The sequence below is a fragment of the Notamacropus eugenii genome, chromosome 3 (assembly GCF_028372415.1).
Source record: "Notamacropus eugenii isolate mMacEug1 chromosome 3, mMacEug1.pri_v2, whole genome shotgun sequence".
In the NCBI taxonomy this organism is placed as follows: Eukaryota; Metazoa; Chordata; class Mammalia; order Diprotodontia; family Macropodidae; genus Notamacropus; species Notamacropus eugenii.
In genome coordinates this window covers 273,687,110-273,709,322 of record NC_092874.1, presented here as the reverse complement: position 1 = coordinate 273,709,322, position 22,213 = coordinate 273,687,110, and the positions used below count along the sequence as shown (strand labels likewise).

The window sequence follows — 22,213 nt, the reverse complement described above, 5'->3', positions numbered from 1 at the left end:
TCCAATTCTGCAATTTATTTGGGAGAATAGATCCTAGAAAAACTGTGAGAAGCCTGTTGCCAGGCTACCTTGGTTGGTAACCTAGAGCCAGAGCTGGCTCTCACCCCAAACAGGATTAGGCCAGTTGAGTCCAAAGAAAGATCTGGAAAAAGACATGCCGGCAAGCAAGGGAGGGGAAAGTAGGAAAGATTAGAACTAATTCCCTATATATTTAACTGTGGGGACAAGATTACTTGTGAAGTTTTTTTTTTTAATCTTGTAAACATTCCCTTTCATTGTTCTTGAACCACATGAGTTTTTTTTTTTTTTTTCCTGTAATGCTTAGTGGTAAAATATTTTAAAGGGATATATGGGTTCTTATCCAACATCTGACACATGCTGGTTGTTTGACTTTGGGCAAGTAACAACCTGTCAGAGCCCCAAGGAAATTCTTTGGAAGTATAAACTGCTGAGCAGTTATCAATCCATATTGATGGGGTGGGGAATTCCCATGCCTGAAATTTCCTAAAGCAATTAAGTCACAGTTTAGAATATTAAAGTCTCACATTAATTTAAAAAGTAAATGAAAGAATGAATGGTGGTGGTAAATTGTGTTGGTCCTTCATTTTTGAAGAGGACCATGACATCAGAGAAACATAACTTGCACTTGAATTTGAGTGGGGCAGGGCTGTGCAAGGTCAACATCCTCACTTTCTCCTCCTGAACCATCTGGATCCAGTGACCAGATATTCATTAGGGTGATTGGATGGAAGGGGAGACCTTGGCCTTTTAGGCTAAGGCCTTTGTAGGTACTCACTTAAAGTGAAGTAATGGTTGTACCTGTAACCAGCAATGACAATGATATTACTCCCTGTGTGATCTTGGGGAAGCTACTTTGAAGTGCCCAAGCCTCAGTTTTTTCATTGATAAAATGAAAAGTTTGGAGTATGTGGACCCTTCCTTCCATAAAACAATGATCCTGCATCATAGGAGAATTGGTTGAAGGAACTAGATATTCTTGTTTTCTTAAACATTTTTTCCTTAACAGTTTTATTTAAAGGTTTGAGTTCCAAATTCTATTCCTCTATCCCTCTCTCTCCTCCTCACTCCCTGAGACAGAGGGCAATCAGATATAGGTTATATATATGCACTTATGTAAAATATTTCCATATTAGTCATTTTGTTCAAGAACACTGGAATAAAAGAAAAAATGAAAGTGAAAAGTTGTTTGCTTCAGTCTGTGTTCAATCAATATCAGTTCCTTCCCTGGAGGTGAAGAGTATGCTTCATCATTAGTTTTTTTGGAATTATCTTGGATTGTTGTATTGCCAAGGATAGCTAAGTCATTCACAGCTCTTCATGGAATGATATTGCTGTTCCTGTGTACGGTGTTCTCCTATTTCTGTTCACTTCACTATGCATCAGGAATTGGGTATTTTTGGCCTGGAAAACAAAAGAATTAAAAGGTTCTTCAAATATTAAAAGATTGTTTTGTGGCACAGTGATTTGTTTTCCATTTTGGAGTGTAATGTCAGTTCTTTGAAGTCAAGGTCTGTCTCATTTTCAAATCTATATCCCCATTGTTTGGCACAGTGACTGGTACAGAGTTGACTCTTAATCAATTTTTGTTGATTGAGTGATTGATTCTGATTGACCACAGATGATAGAACTAGGGCCATGAATGAAAGTTATGGGGAGGAAGATTTTACCTCGATATTAGAAAAACAAACAAACAAAAAAGAAAACTTAACAAACGGTCACAAAGTAGAAGATGCAGCTTTTGGAGGAAGTGAATTCTCCCTCATTAGGGTTCTTCAAGCTGAACCTGGATCATCCTTTATGTTATACATTATATTCCTATTTCATTCTGGGTTGGACTGTATGACTTTGGAAAGCTTTTCCTGCTTAGGCATCTTTGATTCTTTAACTCTTAATGCTCTAAGGATGTCAGAAAAATATCATCAGCGAATTTTATAGTATTAAGTCTGAGTTATTTATATATTTCCTCCCTCATTAGAAGGTATTCTCCTTGAGACCAGGCTTTTACATTTTGCCTTTCTTCATATCTCCAATGCTTAGCACAGTGTCTGGCACATAGTAAGCATATTAACAAATGCTTGTTGACTGAAAAAATAGCTTAAAAGAAGGATCATTCACTGTTTTTAGAAAGAAAAAAAGGAAGAAAGGAAAAATCCACATCTTTTGATCAATAATTATCTCATTTATCAGGAAGTCCCCAAAATACTGTTAAGTGAGAACACTGACCAGTTGAAATTTCCTTCTTACGATTGTTATTTTCCAACAATAAAAAAGAAAGTAAATTAAAATGGGGGAAAAAACAAAAGGTGCCCCCTTCCCAAAGTTTTCCTTTGTTTGTTTTTATTATTTTTGTTATTGCTTTTGCTGTTTTTGTTTTGTTTCTTCCCTCTCCTGGAATGCTAACACTCACTTTGCCCCATGTGTCTGAGGCCAGATTTGAACTTAGATCTTCATGACTCCAGACTTGGCACTCTATCCACTGCACCATCTAACTGGGATCACGTGAGAAGTAGAAGGAGTTATTACCATAAAGGAGACAATGTTGGGATGTGATATTCCACAAGGCAAAAGACAAAGACTTTTGAAATTTGGAAGACTAAGCCTAATCTTACCTGGGTGATGTGAATGGGTTATGATCTTTAGTAGAGTAGAGGACTTTGAAGAATTTCTGATAAAAAAATTCGGAATTGAGTAACAACTTTGAATTGTAAGCACAAGAGTCAAGAGTCACTTAGGTGAATGCTTTTGAGCACTTGGAAGCAGCTAAATGATGATGAAATATTTACATTTCAATTGTAGGGGAACAGGGAAGATACAAGTATTCATGTAAATCTCATTGTCTTCAAGGGTCAGAAGGCTTAAATAAGATGGAGAGGTTCTTGTACTTTTTTATATTTTGGTTTTCCTAGGAAAGACAAAAAAAGAGAGAGAAAAGGAATACAATAAAGGTGAAATGTTAAAAAAGAAAAAAATGGAGGGTAGAAATTACTGTCACATAGTTGAAATATCTCAGTACAATTCACAAGAGGTAGAGGGAGCAAGCATCATTTCAGCCTCACTCTTAACCCAAACTGGACAAAGCAGGGTTGAATGCACACACCTACTCAGATGTATGTTCACATGTGCACATGAGGAGGTTTTGGTTAATAAAACACTAAACTCAAGAAGGAACTTGAGCTGTGATATGGAAAGGGGAAAGAGATTTTTAGAAAGAGAATAGAGTCAGGATGGGGAGTTGTTGTTGTTGTGTTCGTCCCTGTTGCTGAAGAAGACCATGCCATCAGAGAAATAATGACATGACTTGCACTTGACTTTGTTTTGAGTGACAGAGGGCTGTGCAGGTCACCAGCCTCACTTCTCCTTCACAGCCATTTGAATCCGGTGACCAGATATTCATCAGGTTGACTGTAGATGACGCAGGATGTACTTGGCCCCTTTAGATCAAGGTCTTTCAGGTGCTCACTTAGGGTGAGGTAATGCCCCTTCATTGAAGGCAAAGGTAAAGTGAAAGGACAGGAAAGGAATCTCGCCAGTAAAGTCAAGTTAACTGAGCATCTTTCGATCATCCACATTTACCTTCCTTTGAAGAGGAGAAGAAAGGGGAGAGGGAGGCAGACAGGAGAGGATGAGTTGAGTTATCCAACTAGCTCGGTCCTCATTCAGGCTGCTGTGTCTACTCACAGATCAAGGGTGGGGGATAGTAACAATTAAAACAGACAAAGTTCAGAGAGTGGATTGTAAGGGAAAGATTTAAAGGAAAGAAAATATAAGAAATAGTGATTAGAGCCTAGGAAAGGAGAAAGGAGGAGAGAGACTGAAGTGGAAGAAGATTGCCTTTATTATAGATCACTAAGGTTGGTGATATTTTCTTTTATTATTATCCTCTGATTCTTTGTAAAGAAGGAGATGAAGGTAAAGAGGAGAAAAAAAAATCAAAGGATACAATGGGGGAAATAACACCAAAAATTCCAACTCTGAATGTGAATGGAATAAATGCACTGATAAACTAAAAAAGGTTAACAGAATTGATCAGAAGGCAGAAATCCCCAAATACGTACTTTATAAAAAAGACTCACATGGTGTTAACATGAAGGTCCAGAGCACAATCTATTGTTTTTTCTAGGGAGCTCAAAAAAGCTATAGTAGCAAGTGTGATCTCAGACAAACACTAGTAAAAATGGACACGATTAAAAGAGGCAGAGAGAATACATTATGCCTAAAGGCATCTTAGATGATCAAACAAGATCTATACTTAATAAAGGCATGGCATCTACATGTTTAAATGAATATTTATTCAAAATATAGAGAGCAAAACTATAATGCATAGAATCCTCAATGTGCCTTTCTCATACCTGTTAGTCCAAAAATCAAAGAAACAGACAGCAAGAAAGAGCTTAAGGACCTAAAAATAAAAACTTTAGAAAAATTAGATGTTATGGCTCTCTGGTAATTATTGTTTGGAAATTAAATTTAAAAATCCATATTTCTCAGTTATGCATGGCATTTTATCAAAAGTTGGACATGTGATAGAGCATATAAACCTCATAAGCAAGTGCAAAAATATAGAAATATTAAACACATTATTTACTGATCACACCAAAATAAAAGCATAATAAATAGATTACTAAATCTTGAAGAGATGATGGGCTAAAAAGTAAAGCATAATAAAAACAATAGGCAATTTTATCAAAGAAAATGGCAATCAACAGTATATCAACATTTTTGGGATAAAACCAAAGAAGGCACAAAGAAAAATGTAAGGGGTTTGGAACTCTTGGGTTATCAGGGTCATGGTGCCCTCAGGAGAAATCTCTTGAGATGTCATGTCCTTGCATGACTTACATGATGGACCACCCTTATGCAATAACCAACCTTCACAATTATCTTGAGCAAGAGCAACAACAGCCAAGCACATAAGCTCAGCACACAGTGTTTACAAACTTCTTACATGAATGGAAGTAGATTGCCTATATATACTCTGAGCTAGCTGAGAATAAATGGAGTGCATACCATCTTTGCTCCCGCCTCATTCATTTGCGCCTGGAACTTAGAAAAAAATTCGGTCTTTAAACATTTTCATCAACAAAGCAGAATAACAAATTCGATATGTATATACAAAAAAACAACCTAGAAAAGCAATATTTTTAAAAAACTAAATGCATAAATGTAAATATTCAAAGTCAAAAGATTTTATTAAGAAGTAAAATAAGTTGGATTTTTTTTTGAGAAAAAAGCTAACAAAATAGTTAATCTATTAGGTAATCTGAGTTGAGAAAAGAGAAAGATAAAGTTAAAAACAATATAAAAAAATGAAAATAGAGAATCCAAAACATATTAAATTTAATTATTAGAAACTACTTTGCATAATTACAGCTCAACCAAATTAATAATGAATTAAATAGATGAATATTTACAAAAATATGAAATGTTTAGATTAATACATGTAATCAAGCTTTTGAATAACAGTGAAAGAAAAACAATCAAAAGGGTTTTCTCAGAGGACTGGAGTGTGGGGAAGGGAAAAAGGATAAGGAGGACTTCTACATGAATTCTGTCCAATACTGAAAAAAAAATTGTGTTTAGAAAAATAGGAAAAGAAGAGATATTACCAAATTATTTCTGTGATATTAATTAAGTCTTAATACCTAAAGCAGGAAGAAACAAAGCAGACAAAGAAAACCACAGAGCAAGAGTTTTTAACCTTTGCTGTGTCATGGAATCCTTTGGTAATCTGATGAAGTCTACAGACTTCTTCCTTCAATAGAAGAAAATGATAAATTTCATTTAGAAGTTAGTGAAAATAAGATGATTTTTTTTCTTCTCCAAGTTCATGGACCCTACTCAATCTCTCCATACTTACTGAAACGCCCTAGGCACCAGGTTCAGAATCTTTGCTACAGAATAATATATCCAATGATGTTGACGGTAAAATTTTGAATAAAATATTAGCAAGAGATTACAGCAAGATTTTAAGACACTATACATTATGACCAGGCTGGATTTATACAAGGAATACAATATTGTTTCATTATTAGGAAAAATATATATTTAATTTATTATATTAATAAAAATTATAAATGGTACATCATTGTATCAATAAATGTTGAAAGAAAACTTTTGGCAAAAAAGGATATCTCTGTTTACATTGCAACCCAGTTGGAGGAACAGTGAAGGAGGAACCTGAGGAGGTATAGTGGAGGAGATAGAGCTAAACCTGGAGTCAGGAAGACTTGAGTTCAAATTTTCCAGCCTCAGATACTTACTAGACCCTGGACAAATCATTTAATCTCTGCTTGCCTCAGTTTTCTGAACCATAAATGGGGATAATAATAGCACTTATCTCCCAGGGTTTCTGTGAGGACGAAATGAGATAATAAGTATAGATCACAATGCCTATCAAACAATGGGCTTAATAATAAATGCTAGGTATTGTTATTATTATTATCAATAGTAGTAGTAGTAGTTGTAGTAGTAGTAGTAGTAGTAGTAGTAGTAGTAGTAGTAGTAGTAGTAGTAGTAGTAGCAGTAGTAGTAACAATGGGCAATTAACTGGGCAGTAGATAAAATGCTAGGCCTGGAGTCAGGAAAACTCATCTTCCTGAGTGCAAACCTGGCCTCAGACACTTATTAGCTGTGTGACCCTGTGCATTTCACTTAACTTTGTTTCCTTATTTGGAAAACGAGTTGGAGAAGAAATTGGCAAATCACTCTAGTATCTTTGTAAAGAAAACTCCAAATGGAGTCACAGAGTTGGAAATGACTGAAATGACTAGACAATAAAAGTAATAGTTATATGTAAAAAGTTAAGTTCTTGATTGAACAAGGAATGAAAAAATTATAGGAGACAGAACTGATTCCATAAAGTTTAAAAGCTTCTGCACAAACAATATCAATGCAGATAAAATAAGAAAGGAAATATTTAACTAGGGTGAAAGTCATGGCTGCAAATGTGCCAAAGATTTGAGATCCAAAATATATAGAGAAGTAATTCAAACATGTAAGAAATGAACCACTACTCAATAAATAAATGGCCAAAGGATATGAACAGTTTTCAAAAGGAATGACAGCTATCAACAATGTGGAAAATGCTCCAAATCTATCAACAATATGAAAAATGCTCCAAATTGCTACTCCTAAGAGAAATACAAATTGGAACAATTTAGAAGTTTCACCTCATAGTCGTTAGATTGATGAAGAGAAAGAGACAAGGAAAGAGAGAGAAAGAAATAAGGAAAGAAGGAAGGAAGGAAGGAAAGAAGGAAATATAGAAAAGAACAATTTTTGGAGGCCATGTGCGATGTCAAGCACACTAATGCTTTCTGGTAGATGTATGAATTGATCTAGTCATTATGGTGAGCCATTTGGAAGTATACCTCAAATGTCACTACACTGTGCATTCCTTTTCCCCCATCAATACCACAAGAGGACATAGATGCTGAAATCAATTTGAATTCACTTGCAAGAAACAATTGTTAAGTTTTCAGGATGAATATTTATACCTTGGAAGTCAGGAGACACTAGAAATCTGGACTTGGTTTGTTATTTTATTGATCGTCTAGATTTAAGAAAGTGTTGGACAAAATGTTAATAATGCAGATTAAATTTAAAAGTTTATCAGATATATTTTTCCCCTGAAATTTTGTTATTATACACTCACCAGAGCAACCTTGAACAGGATTCATGTGAGTAAAAGCCTTCACAGAAGCCCCTTATTGTAACAAAGAACTTGAAACCAAGGGATTGATTGCTCATATGCTAAATTGCGTATATACTTAAAATAAGGTGATATGTAATGAAATTCACAGTTTAATATTCCTCTGTCTTTTTGTTCTTTGCATATTAAAATCTTCACTTTTACTTTTGGTGTCTTTCAAGTTTAGAATAACAAAATTTAAAATAAAAGAAACAGACGAAAGATTCTTGAGTTGGTTGGGAGGTGTCTTCTAAGATTATATCCAACTCTCAGATTGCATAGATGTAGGCAAAGTTCCTTTGTTCCCCAGCCAGGAAAGGCATACTCCCCATCAATCCCCATAGGAATTTTTGGACTTAATTGCCAGAGTGTTTGAACTCAAAAGAAAAAAATAATGGTCACCTTGATACTTGAGCATATATACATCCTTCAGGCAAACCTGATACCATAAACATGGACTGAAGGCCAGGTGGTGCAAGGTGGCACAGAATGACATAATCACAAACCTTATAATCATAACAGCAAATTTATATATGTGTATATATACATATATAATATATACATGCATGTATGTATGTATGTGTATATGTGTGCATTTGTATATACGTGTACATATATGGGGAGAGAGACAGAGAGGAGAAAGACAGAGACAGAGAGAAGATGAAGAAGAAGAAGAATATGAAGAAGAAGATGAAGAAGGAGAAGGAGAAGGAGAAGAAAGAGCAGAAGGAGGAGAAGATGATGAAGATGAAGAAGAAGAAAAAGAAGGAGGAGGAGGAGGAGAAGAGAAGAAGAAGATGAAGAAGAAAGGAGAGGAGGGAAAGGGAAGGGGAGGAGAAAGAAGAGGAGAGAGAGAGCACTCTTCAGTCTCCTTTACTGGATGATCATTTATAGCACATCCTCTAATTTGTGTAACGCAAATTTCGATGCTGTGTCCTTTTTATTTCTCTCAACTCCCTCGTTAGGAAAAAAACAATGGGGATTTATTTATTATTTGAATTCAAATGACCCTATCATCTATGTACTCTGCTGCAGTCTCTCTTCCAAGCTGTAGTCACATATCAGTAGCTTCCTACTGATTTTGAAAGAGAAAAATTTTGAAGTGGATGTCCTATAGTCATGTAAATTCAACATAGCTTAAATGGCATTCAATGTCTTTTACCACAAATACACCTTCTCTTCTAGTCTTTCCTATTTCTATTTAGGGCATCATCATTTTTCTAGCTACCCAGGTTAACAACTTTGGTATCATGCTGTACTCCTCACTTTCTTCCAAATATCCTTCCAATCCATTGCCAAGTCTTCTTGTTATTACTTCCACAACATCTCTTACCATCTCTCTACACAGATATGTACTGCCCTAGCTCATATGTTCTTTGCCTCTCTGGATTAATACATGGTTGTTTAGTCATGTCTGACTTTTCATGACCCTATTTGGGGTTTTCTTGGCAGAGATCCTGGAGTGGTCTGTCATTTTCTTCTCCAGCTCCTTTTGCAAATGAGGAAACTGAGGCAAACAGGGTTAAGTGACTTGCCCAGGGTAACACGTCTAGTAAATGCCTGAGGCTAGATTCTAATCTCAGTGTTCTGTGCACTATGGCACCACTTACTAGCACCACTACTACTGTATCATTCCAATTTATCTCCCTTGCAAAAAATCTCTCCCCTCTCCAATCTCTCCTCCACATGTGTCAATATGATTTTCCTAAAGTGCAGGTCTGACCATGCCATTCCCCTGCTCAATAAACTGCAGAAACTCCCTCTTTTATCTAAGATAGAATACAAACTAGTCTGACATTTAAAGCCCTTTAAATCTCTTATTGCTCATTACTCCTTTCTTGTATCCTAGGTTTGGCCATACTGGCCTAATTACTATTCCTCATACATCACATTCTGTCTCCCTTCTCTCTCTGCCATTGCCTTGTTTTCCCTCTAAACTTGGAATGCACTCTGCCCTCACCCGCATCCCTGACCTTTTAGAATTGCTAGTCCCTGTTAAGATTCCGATTAAGTGACAGCTTTTACATGAAGCTTTTCTTTTTCTCCTGTTGATATCTTTCCCACCAAAATCACCTTCTATCTATTTTTATCTAAACTACGTATATAATGTATATATGTACACAAACATATATATACATATACGCATGCATTTATTGGTACATACATATATGTGAATGTATACACATGTGCACACACAAACACATACATGTATGTACCAATACATGTGCATACACACAACTACATGCATAGGTACATATATGTACATGCATGCATACATACATATGTTGGTACATACACATATGTATGTACCAATATAGGTATAGGTTTTCTTATTCAATAGAAAGTAAGCTTCTTGAGGGTAGGGATTGATTCAGTTTTCTTTCTACCCTTAATATGTATCACAGTGCTTCAAACATAATAGATGCTTAATAAGAGCTTTCTTGATAAATTGATTGAAACAAACTCTAAAGATCTCATGGTTTTTCCTGATCCTTAATAGGAATGTTTTTGTCTCAGTCCTATTCATTCTACTTCAGAACACTGTAGGGAGTTACAGAATTCAAGATCACACCACTACTAAGGTTTGTTCAAGTACATGTTTGCAAAAGATATGGCCCAAGGAAATTTTCTATGACTAAGCAAGAGTGTATATGCATGTGCGTGTGTGTACGTGTATGTGTATTTGTTTGTCTGTTAGTCTATGAGGTAAAATAGGAACAGAATATTTTAATACATTAAAATTAAAAATAGAAATGAAGGTAATAAGTCTCCTAGAACTTGAGTTTTCAAAGTGAGAATAAATAAAATTCTTCTTGATCAAACTAAAATCATTTTCAAAAATAATAAAAACATATGTATATCAATGTAAGCCCTATTTCTTTTCAAGTCACAGGTAAAAAGAAAGTAATGGAAAAGAAATTATTTTCTAAATATTCTGCATTTCTGAAAGAACAAGCATTGCTACTTCCCATCACACACCGAAATGTGTTCATGCTGGAAGGAATGATTTTAGGGAAAGAAAAAAAAACAGTCAAGTAAACGAATCGGTAATTTAGGTCAAGGACAAAAATTCTTAATATCTTGAGAATATGATAACTCAGATCCCTCAATGGAAGAAAATTACTTTTCTAATTACAAATCATTTTTTGTTTATATTTAGCTTCAGGCTACCTTTTTTGGCATTATGATGCATCCCCAAAGCACACAATACAGTATTAGAAAATACCACAAAGTATTCTGATGAATGCCATCTGGTAAGTCTATTCAATGGTATTTGCATTCATTTCACTTGGAGGTCCTACTGTTTGTTCAGTGGTTTGGATCTAGCAGTGCAAGGAATAAGCATAGAGAAGACATTCTCTCTGGGCAAATTTCATTCACAAACAATTCCCCTATACTTCTGCTACTTCTTACTCTTTTGACCCCAATAAGTATTTGAACTAGCAGACTCTGCCACTTTTTTAAAAGGCAAGTCCACTGCTCTGATAGACCTGCAGCTGTTAATATTAAAGGGTTTCAAGGCTTATCCAAAGCTTGTGTGTATAAGGGGAGTTCAATAGCTGAATTTTTGGCCAAAAATATCCTGGATCCACCCGTATTGTATTGGAGATGCTCTGTGCAATTCAAATTTGATATCACATTTTCCAAGCTCATCTCAGTGACTGGCTCACTAAAACTCCATCAGGGTCCTAATCAATTTCAAGTTACTACAAGAAGCCTTTCTGGAGTATTTTGGCCACAATATGCTTTCTCCTCTTAATTTTTTTTAGCACTTATTATTTGGACCATAAATTTTGTCGGTAATCATGTCTGGTCTTACATCATGTTTCATCTGAGTGTACCTTTTTTTCCTAGATAAACTAATAAACTACCTGATGCTAGGGATCAGGTCACTTAATTTGGATCACCTGCAACATCTGTGTGTGCCAGCTTTTTGGGACAGTTCCAGAAATAGAAATGTGGTTTTGATATGACTTTGCAAGAGGAATATTCACTGTCAGACCATGTATCCCATTTTTTGTGTGTGTGGTTCAAAGATATGGTGACCATTATTATGCAATCTTCTAGTGCAGTAAACATTAACATTAAGGAGATTCCCAACAACGGCTTACTGAAATAAGTTGAACTGAATTAAAGTACAGAATTGTAGTGTTTCAGAGTTTGAAGAAGCCTTGGTGGTCATCTAATTCAACGCTATAGTCATCTTCCTTTATAGAGTGACTCTATGTTAAAGATGTGCAGATGAATTCTGAGCAGGGCAGCTAGATAGCACAGCAGATAGAGTGCCAAGTCTGGCATTCGGACGACCTGAGTTCAAGTCTGGCATCAGACACTCACTAACTGTGTGACCCTGGAAGTCACTTAACCTCATCTGTTTCATTTTCTTCATCTGGAGAAGAAAATGGCAAACAACTTCAATATCTTTGGCAAGAAAATTCTAACGAGTCACAAAGAGTTGGACTTGACTGAAATGACTGAAAACAATGACAAAATGAATTCTGATGAACCTTGAAGTAAATGAATAAATTGATGCAGGCATTACTATTAAGTGATTAATATATGCTAAAATGCTGATACACAAAAAATATGATCTTAAATATAACTGGTATTTCACCGAAAAATGCGACATGAGAAGGAAAAGGCAATATTTCCATTAAAGAAGTTCAAGGAGGAATGTGATAGGTATCTTCAGGTATTTAAAGGATTAACGAGTGAGGAACTAGTCTTTTTCTGGTCTGCCCCAGAAGTCACAATTAGAAACAAAGGGTAAAAGTCAGAAAGAATTAAATTTGATATAAGAAAACCTTCCTATAAAACTTGGTTTAGCTGTTACTGTTATAATCCGTCTTTCATTTTCCTAGAGGTCCAAAGACATCACAAGGAAGACATCATGGACAAAGCTTTGCTTGGCAGCTACAGTACTGGAATTGGAACCTGGAAACAACTTCAAAACCCACCTCAGGTTATTATAATGGCTATAAACTGGGGCAAGTCCCTTTCACCATCTGTAGCTTAGTTTCATCATCTGTAAAATGAGGGGGCTGGCCTCTGGGGCCCCCCTCCAGCTAGAGATCTATGACCCTTTACTGCTATGATGCTATAACCATGGAAACGATCCTAGTGTAGAATGGGATCTTTTGAAGTAATGTGTTCTCACTCCCTCCCCGTCCCCCGTACATATACAGTGGAGGTCTTCATTCTAAGGCAGGATAAAAAACTACTTGTTAGGCACACCATGGAAAGGACTCTTCTTTTGGGATGGATCTAAATTTCCTTTCAATTCAGATTCTGAAATTATACAATTCCATGACTCAGGAAAGGAAGGTATTGCCATAAATTGAGCCCTTGGCTCAGACTTAAAAACAATTACTAGAGAGGCTCTTGATCCATATTTGTGGATTTAATTCAGAATATTTTCACTCTCCTTTGCTCTCACGTTCTCTGCTCCACAATACACATACTCTAGTGTTGATTTATTTTATAGCTATATAATATATTGATGATTTCAAATTCTTAAATGAGTGACCTACCCCAGGAAAGATTGATGTAATGGAGGAAGTATCAGTTTTAGTTGGGAGTCTGAGGAGCTGGGTTTTAGTTCTGTTTCTGCCATTGACTATTTGTGTGTTTCTGGGCAAGCTACTTGACCTCAGTTTCCTCACCTATAAAATAAAAGACCATCTCTAAGATCCTTGTGAACTTTAAAATTTTGTCAGGTCAATAAATTATGGTACAACGTGTCTGTATTCTAGTAACTGAGCTCTGTATTGGGTGTTCAGGATACATAAACAATAAACATATATTAAGCATATTTTATATGTAGCATAGCATTGAAGGTAAAATCAGCTCCCACTCACAGCAAATTCACATTGTAATGGGAGTCGACAACAATCAGTCATTTCTGGAATTTCTGTTTAATTTCAACCAGGAAGTGTGTTGTGGTGGACAGAGAACTAATCTCAGTCAACAAGCATTTATTAAGTATTTTGTATTTGTCAGGCACTGTACTAAGATCTAGGGTTACAAAGAAAGACAAAACAAGACAATCCCTGTCTTCCCAGAGCTCACTCTCTAATGGGGAGCTCCTATTCAAATAAGAAAGGTTTACTTTTACATTGGAATAAGTTATTGAGAGAGGAGATTGTATCTCTTCTGCTAATTTTTTTTAAACTTTTACTTTTTTTTTTGAAGAATAGGAGAAATTTGAGTTCTGTTCTGCTTGAGCTTAGGAAGATGGATTTGTGAAATCCTCCCAGCCCTGTGGCAGGTTAGGAATCTTTTTACATTAGAAAGTGGGGACAAAGAAAGGACTTTGCTGTAGGCTGAGCTTGTCCAGAGAGAAGCAAGAGCAGGCAATGTTCTGAACAAACTCTCCTCTGGCTAAGGGCCCAGGCTTTTACCTGCCAATTTTTTTTTTTTTAATAATATATCCATGTCTGAGAGAAGGATCTGTATTAAGGAAAAGGTTTCATTTTAAGCTGGAATGGATTTTCATCCCTTTATTCAATCTGATTCCATTTTCTTTTATGCTTCCTCAAATACATCTGAATAAACATATTTAAGTTATCTTGGCTTCAGAGATATGATTTGATTTCTCTTTCAGCTGTTTGCAAAAAGCACAAATTCATGTGAGGTTATGTGTTACCCTGGTGGTCGAGGTCTGATTTCTCCTCCTCCTTTTCCTTCCCCTCCTCCTTCTCTTTGTAGTCTGTGAAGTATTAGGAGACTAGTGAGGCATGGGTGGATAGAATGTTGATAGCTGCCTTATTTACAACAATTTCTTTTAAACATGTTTTCTTTTGTCCTTTAGACAATTTAGACCCTAAACTTAACATGAAGTCATGGAGAGACACCCATCTATTATTTTTAACATTCTGTGGTATCAACAATCTGAATGATTCCAGTAAAAATCAAGAGTGAATACATTTTTGTGGGATGAAGCAAAAAAAAAAAATCAAGACTGCCTTCTTAATCTTGGAAACACAGTTTTTCTTTCTTTTGAGGGTGTAGTTTGAAAAAAAATTGTGCATTCCAGGTTATCTATAGTTAGATGAGAGAGAGAGAGAGAGAGAGAGAGAGAGAGAGAGAGAGAGAGAGAGAGAGAGAGAGAGAGACAGAGACAGAGACAGAGAGAGACAGAGAGAGACAGAGAGACAGAGAGAGACAGAGAGAGAGACAGAGAGAGAGACAGAGAGAGAGACAGAGAGAGAGATGAAGAGAGAGAGAGAGAGAGAGAGAGAGAGAGAGAGAGAGAGAGAGAGAGAGAGAGAGAGAGAGAGAAAATGATCATTTCCCCTTTTTATAATTTAGGCAATCTGATTAGTGTGAGATGGTATCTAAAACTTGTTTTAATAACAATCGTTGGAAAAATTGGGATGTTAAAATATTGTTGATAGAACTGTGATCAGATCCAATCATTTTGTAGAACAATCTGGAGTTATGCCCAAAGAGTTATGAAATTATGTATACTCTTTATTTTTTTTAATTTAACTTTTAGCATTCATTTTCACAAAATTTTGGGTTCCAAATTTTCTCCCCTTTTGTCCCCTCCCCTCACCCCAAAACACCGAGCGTTCTAATTGCCCCTATCTGCCAATCTGCCCTCCCTCCCTCCCCACCCCTTCCCTTTGGAAAGCAAGCAATTCAATATAGGCCAAATCTGTGTAGTTTTGCAAATGACTTCCAGAATAGTAGTGTTGTGTAAGACCTAATTATATTTCCCTCCATCCTATCCTGTCCTCCATTACTTCTGTTCTCTCTTTTGATCCTGTCCCTCGCCATGAGTGTTGACCTCAAATTGCTCCCTCCTCCCCATGCTCTCCCTTCCATCCTCCCCCCCACCCTGCTTATCCCCTTCTCCCCCACTTTCCTGTATTGTAAGATAGGTTTTCATACCAAAATGAGTGTGCATTTTATTCCTTCCTTTAGTAGAATGTGATGAGAGTAAACTTCATGTTTTTCTCTCACCTCCCCTCTTTTTCCCTCCACTAAAAAGTCTTTTGCTTGCCTCTTTTATGAGAGATAATTTGCCCCATTCCATTTCTCCCTTTCACCTCCCAATATATTTCTCTCTCACTGCTTGATTTCATTTTTTTTAAGATATGATCCCCTCCTCTTCAGTTCACTCTGTGCACTCTGTCTCTATGTGTGTGTGCGTGTGTGTGTGCATGTGTGTGTGTGTGTGTAATCCCACCCAGTACCCAGATACTGAATAGTTTCAAGAGTTACAAATATTGTCTTTCCATGTAGGAATGTAAACAGTTCAACTTTAGTAAAGTCCCTCATGACTTCTCTTTGCTATTTACTTTTTGATGCTTCTCTTCATCCTTGTGTTTGAAAGTCAAATTTTCTTTTCAGCTCTGGTCTTTTCATCAAGAATGCTTGAAAGTCCTCTATTTCATTGAAAGACCAATTTTTCCCCTGAAGTATTATACTCAGTTTTGCTGGGTAGGTGATTCTTGGTTTTAGTCCTAGTTCCTTTGACTTCTGGAATATCCTATTCCATGCCCTTCGATCCCTTAATGTGGAAGCTGCTAGATCTTGTGTTATCCTGATTGTATTTCCACAATACTTGAATAGTTTCTTTCTAGCTGCTTGCAATATTTTCTCCTTGACCTGGGAACTCTGGAATTTGGCCACAATGTTCCTAGGAGTTTCTCTTTTTGGATCTCTTTCAGGCGGTGATCTGTGGATTCCTTGAATACTTATTTTGCCCTCTGGTTCTAGAATCTCAGGGCAGTTTTCCTTGATAATTTCATGAAAGATGATGTCTAGGCTCTTTTTTTGATCCTGGCTTTCAGGTAGGCCCATAATTTTTAAATTGTCTCTCCTGGATCTATTCTCCAGGTCAGTTGTTTTTCCAATGAGATATTTCACATTCTCTTCCATTTTTTCATTCTTTTGGTTTTGTTTTGTGATTTCTTGGTTTCTCATAAAGTCATTAGCCTCCATCTGTTCCATTCTAATTTTGAAAGAACTGTTTTCTTCAGTGAACTTTTGAATCTCCTTTTCCATTTGGCTAATTCTGCTTTTGAAAACATTCTTCTCCTCATTGGCTTTTTGACCCTCTTTTGCCAATTGAGTTAGCCTATTTTTCAAGGTGTTATTTTCTTCAGCATTTTTTGGGGTCTCCTTTAGCAGGGTATTTACCTGTTTTTCATGCTTCGCTTTCATGTCACTCAATTCTCTTCCCAGTTTTTCCTTCACCTCTCTAACTTGATTTTCAAAATACTTTTTGAGCTCTTCCATGGCCTGAGCCCATTGGGTGGGCTGGGATACAGAAGCCTTGACTTCTGCGTTTTTCCCTGATGGTAAGCATTGTTCTTCCTCATCAGAAAGGAAGGGAGGAAATGCCTGTTCACCAAGAAAGTAACCTTCTATAGTCTTATTTTTTTTCCCTTTTCTAGGCATTTTTCCAGCCAGTGATTTGACTTCTGAGTGTCCTCTCCACCCCCACATGGCTTCCAGATCTGCCCAGCCAGTACTTGGGGTCTGAGATTCAAATGCTGCTTCCCAGCCTCAGGGCTTTGGGCGGGGGCAGGGCTGCTGTTCAGTGTGAGATTAAGTTCAGGTGCTCGGGTCAGGGCAGAGCTGCCTCACAGGCTCCGTTCCCTCAGGCAGTTTATGCAGAGACCTTCAACAATGGATCCCGGGTCCTGCCTGCTTGGGGAGCCCTGGTCTGCTCCCGCCTCAGCTGCTGCCTCCCGAGGGGGCCTGAGTTATGGGGGCACCCCACTCCCCTCTTGACCCACCAAAGAGACCCTCTCACCGACCCTTGTCACCTGTGGGTTGAGGGACCTGCGTGGCTGCTGGAGATTTCGTCCCTGAAGCCTGCTCGGATCTGCTCCTTTAGGCAGGGTTGGGCTCTGCTCCGGGTCTGGGGCGCGAGGGACCTTTTGCGAGAGGTTTTCAGGGTCTCTGGAGCAGAAATCTCGTCTGCTCCGTTCTGTGGCTTCTGCTCATGGGTGGTTCTTTTTTTTTATAGGTATTTTACGGGCAGTGGGTTCGGAGGTAGCGTATGTGCGTCTTTCTACTCCGCCATCTTGGCTCCGCCCCTATATATACTCTTTAAGCCAGCAATACCACTATTAGGTCTGTTTCCCAAAGTGATCAGAGAAAAAGGAAAATAACCTATATATTCTAAAATATTTATAGCGACTCTGTGGTAGCAAAGAACTGGGAATTAGGGACATGCTTATTAGTTGGGCAATGACTAAACAAGTTGTGGTACGTGATTGTGATAGAATCTTATGTGTTATAAGAAACAATGAGCAGGTTGGCCTGCATGAAATAATGGAAAGTGAAACCAGCAGAACCAAGAGAATATTGTATGCAGTAATAGCAAGGTTATTTGTGTTCGTCCTTCGTTGCCGAAGAAGACCATGTCATCAGAGAAATAATGACATGACTTTGTTTTGAGTGAGGGAGGGCTGTGCAGGTCACCAGCCTCACTTCTCCTCCAGAGCCATCTGAATCCAGTGACCAGATATTCATCAGGATGACTGGAGATGACCCAGGATGAAGCAATTAGGGTTAAGTGACTTGCCCAAGGTCACACAGCTAGTGAGTGTCAAGTGTCTGAGGTGAGATCTGAACTCAGGTCCTCCTGACTCCAGCACTGGTGCTCTATCCACTGCACCACCTAGCTGCTCCAATAGCAATGTTACTCAAAGAACAACTGTGAATGTTATGTTATTCTGAGTATTACAAATATTCAAATCAACTGCAAAAGACCTATGAAGGAAGGTGTAGTCCATCTTTAGACTAAGAACTGATGAAGTATGCATAGAGATAGAACATCTTGATGATGTTCTAATGATGAGCATATGAATAGACTGTAGTTTGAAATGGAGGCAGAAAATGTTGCAGAAAAGGGTGTTAGAGTCAGGAAGACTAGCTTCAGTCCTGCAGGGATTCAATGATATGCTGACAACAGTCAGCAGGACAGTACATCTGACCTCTATTGACTAGCCTAAATAAATTCACTCTCTTCATCAGAGAAAGAATACATTTTTTTCTACATCTTCTCTCTGTTTCTGTCCCTCCATTTCTGTCTCTGTCTCCTTGTCTCTATCTCTCTCTCCTGTCTGTTTCTGTCTGTCTGTCTATATATGTGTCTGTCTCTCTATACACTTTACATACTTGCATAATAAGTGCACATTTTCTCTAATACAATGAAACCTCCTTGAGAGTAGGAACGTTCATTTTTTTTTCATTCTATTCCTTGAGCCTAGCTCATAGCAAGTACTAAAATGATTCTTTTTGGTTGATTGATTGCTAAGTTTCGTGAATAAGAGCTGCAAGTAAAGGAGGAGAAAGTGGAATAATGGACATCCCATTTTTTTTAACGATTTTTAAATTAAGAACTTACCACAACCTAATTCTTTTGAGGAAACTCTGAAGCTTTCCTCTCTTTACTGGCCATGACTACAGTGGCTTGTTTGTCTACTTCCTATTTTTAAAAATAAAATCATATTAAATGTTATGTAATAAATACTACTCACCTACACCCCACCTCTACCCTAAAACACTTCACTTCAAGCATCATGTGCTTTTATGTCAGCTTTGGGGATCATCACACATATTTTTACTGTAGAGAGAAAAAGAACAGGGCAGGGACTTTATTCAAAACAGCAACCTTCTCAAGGATTCAAGAACATTTTTACACATCTATTTTCTCCTATTTATCTCAAAACTATCATTGGAGACTTCTGGACTGTGAAAGATATGTAAGAAGCAATTTAACATTGTGCTTTAAAAGAATTTCTCTATGAATATGGTATCTTTATCAGCATACTTCCTCCTTGACCTTGTTGTATGTAATTTTCTATCAACAAAGGATTATATAGTTTAAAAAATTGTTACAAAGAAAATGGAAACCACATACACAAGTGATTATGATCCGTTCTTTCTTTACAGAGGAAAATCATTTAATATCAAAAGGTTTTCTCTTGTGTTGGAAGGAGAGAATACTCAGATACAAAATCAAAACCTCCTAGTCATAACTAGAACCTATTAAAATTGAACAACAAAAAAACCACTGAAGGGATCCATATTGTTCCATGTGGTAAGCGGGAACAGAACTGAGATACCCAGTTTGAGCAATGGTGCTTTAAAATTGTCCAGAGAGGCATTTCATCCTAAAACTTGCTGCTTTGACAACTATGAATGCATTAACAACTCTGAGTTAATCTTTTCTGAGCAATTTCCTATTTAAATCCAAGAAAATCACAAAAGGAACAGATTAGCCTCTTTATTCTCTAGTTCCCCATGAATCTAGCTTTATCTTTATTTTTCCCTTATAAATTTACTGGCAGCAAAAATCATCACCAAAGAGGAGCCGGGCCTCCAGTTCTTAAAAAGTTTACCAAATATATAATATTACGCTTGCTATTACACTGATTTTTATTATCTATCACTCTCTTACACATTCTCTCAGATACATGCCCAACAACAAATATTTCTATTAAAAAGCTAGAAGGAAAAGCTAACACATTGAATGGTAGCCAGGATTCTATAAGATCTTAAAAAGACAGAAAATTATACTGACTCTAATAAGATGACATACATAAGGTACAGTTTTATAAGTATAAAATGAAGGAATGTGGGTGTGTGCATGGCAAAACGGGTTCCAGCAATGTAAGAGAAAGTCTCACCTATCATAGCCTGGCATCCCTAGACTGGAGCCCAAGATTCCAGTGGGAGGAAGGGTAGATGGGAATCATGGACAGAGTGAAAGGAGAAGTGGAATGGAGATGACTGGGGAAAGCAGTACAATCAAGGGCCTTTCATTAATTCATATGAATCAAACATGTCATATGGTAGCTATCTATAGCCATCTCCTGCTACAGTTAAGGACATTTTCATTTATTGTTGAATGATCCCTGAGTGTTTTGTTTTGTTTCAGCATCAAACCTCCACTGTCAGGCTTGAATTAGGTCCAACCCTAAAAAATAATCAAAAAGTTCATGTGACTCTGATCAAGACAATGACTAATCTTAGCTACCAACAACTCATCATGAAACATGATGCCTACTTCCAGATAGAGAGGCAGTGAACTCACAGTGCAAGCTTAAGACTTTTCTTTTTTTAATAATATGGCAAACGTGGGAATTTGTTTCACTTGACTATATGCATTTTAAATGGGTTTGTTTTTATGTTTTCTCAAAGTGCAGGTAAGGAAGAGAGAAGGTAGATCCTCATTTGAAAATAAAATTTAATTTAAAAAATTTAATGTTATTTTGAGATACTTTAGTATAATCTCAGCTTCCAGGAATCAGGTGATGATCCCTCTATTTAAGAGGATGCCCAGTCTAGCTATTTCTTCACTTTTTACAATCTCTTCATCATACCTAGGTTGGGGAACCTTCTTATCTCCCCCTTTCACTTCCCTCTTTTCCAATTTCCTTTTATGTGTTACCATTTTCGTTAGAATATAAACTCCTTGTGGACAAGGGCCATCTTTCTTTTTGCTTGCGTGTCTATTCCCAGCACTTAGCACAGTGCCTGACACAGAGAAGGCACTTAATAGATGCTTGTTAACTAATTAATTTACTGACTAATTGATTGATAGTCTCATTGTGTTCTGCCCATTAAGACCATCCCTGAAACATTACATTTAGTTCTGGGACCCATGTTTTATCATGGACATTGCTAAGCTGGATCTTCATCCAGAACAAAGTGCTATGAATTCATGCCATAATAATGTCAGTTAAAATTAGCTTAGAGAAGGAAAAGGATCATGTTAGAGGTTGTGGGGTGGGATGGGGAAAAGGGAAAAAACAGGGCAATGATCTTCAAGTATTTATCAACTTCCCTAGCAGGCAAAAGGGGTAGTAGTTGTACAGGCAAATTTAGATTTGACATAATGAAAACTACCTAATAAGTAGAACCATCCCAAAGTGATTTGGTTTGTCTTGGAAGGAAGTGAGCACCTCCTTTCTAGGGAACTTTGAACATGAGCTAGGTGGTCACTTTTTGGGTTTATTTTACAGCGGACTCTTTTGTGGAGGTATACGTGGGACTAGATGGTTACTGTGATGCCTTCTAATATGAAATTCTGTTATTGTTTTAAAACTTATTAACATAAGTCACCACAAATGAACATAGCATGCAATGATGGGAATATCTTTCTTTGTGCCTCATAAGGAAGTTCTAAAGCAAATTCTTAACCTTGGATCTGAGGCTATACAAACACATCCACACACACACACACACACACACACACACACAAATATGTCTGTGTATTTGTATGCATGTATAATCTATCTATAAAATATAGTACTATATAGATATGTATATAAGCTGTCTCTGCAATATTCATAATGGTATACAGATACACAGAGAAACACACACATATATACACATATATGTCTATGTCTATGTCTATATATATATAATATATGTATACACCTACTCTACCTTTCAAAGTAATGTTTGTAATATTATACTTTATGGAATGTATTTTATTTAATTTTAGGAATCTTATTTTGTGCCTTTAAA

General features: G+C 36.9%; 1 long non-coding RNA gene across 1 annotated transcript in view; it reads right to left on the bottom strand.

Annotated features, from left to right (window-relative positions):
* Window positions 1-22,213, bottom strand: part of LOC140534478 (uncharacterized) — a 38,536-nt gene continuing 16,323 nt past the window's right edge. Inside the window, exons 3-4 of the long non-coding RNA XR_011977328.1 lie at window positions 2,631-2,923; window positions 1-1,422 (exon numbers count right to left, since the gene is read on the bottom strand). This is a non-coding gene — a long non-coding RNA (uncharacterized lncRNA). The remainder of the gene's footprint in view (window positions 1,423-2,630; window positions 2,924-22,213) is intronic.